The sequence below is a fragment of the Orycteropus afer genome, unplaced genomic scaffold, assembly GCF_000298275.1.
Source record: "Orycteropus afer afer isolate SDZICR_OR568_19922 unplaced genomic scaffold, OryAfe1.0 scaffold00804, whole genome shotgun sequence".
In the NCBI taxonomy this organism is placed as follows: Eukaryota; Metazoa; Chordata; class Mammalia; order Tubulidentata; family Orycteropodidae; genus Orycteropus; species Orycteropus afer.
The window spans coordinates 147,920-148,644 of NW_006922391.1; positions in this window are offsets into that span (position 1 = coordinate 147,920).

The following is a 725-nucleotide window of genomic DNA, read 5'->3' on the forward strand; positions in this document are numbered from 1 at the left end:
ATGGTTGGTCTGGTTTTAACAAATTCCCTTAATTTCTGCTTATCTGGAAATGTCCTACTTTCACCATCATATTTGAGGGACAATTTTGCTGTGTACATAATTCTTGGTTGGAAATTTTTCTCTTTCAGGGTTTTATATCTACCATCCCATTGTCTTCTTGCCTGCATGGTTTCTGCTGAGAAATCCGAGCTTAGTCTTATTGGTTGCCCTTTGTAGGTAACTTTTCATTTCTCCCATGCTACTCTCGTGATTCTTTCTTTGTCTTTGGTTTTGGTGAGTTTGATAATGATATGTCTTGATGATTTTCTTTTAGGGTCTATCTTGTTTGGTGTTCGTTGGACTTCCTGAATAGATATATTCTCATCTTTCATCATACTAGGGAAATTCTCTTCCAACAAATCTTGGACAATTTTCTCTGTGGTTTCATTTTTCTCTTCCTGTTATAGATTTCCGATTACATGTAGGTTATTCCTTTAGATGGTATCCCACATGAATCTTAGGCTTTCTTCATTTTGTTTTGACCTTTTGTCTGATTTATTCCTTTCCAAAGAAATGTTCAGGTATTTGCCTTCAATCTCCCTAATTCTATCTTCCATTGATTCAATTCTGCTCCTTTGCCCATTTAATATGTTATCAATGTCTGAAAATTTAGTATTAATCTTCTGAATTTCTGTGTGTAGATTTTGTATCATTTCTAATTTTTCATTTAGTTTGTCTTTTTTTTT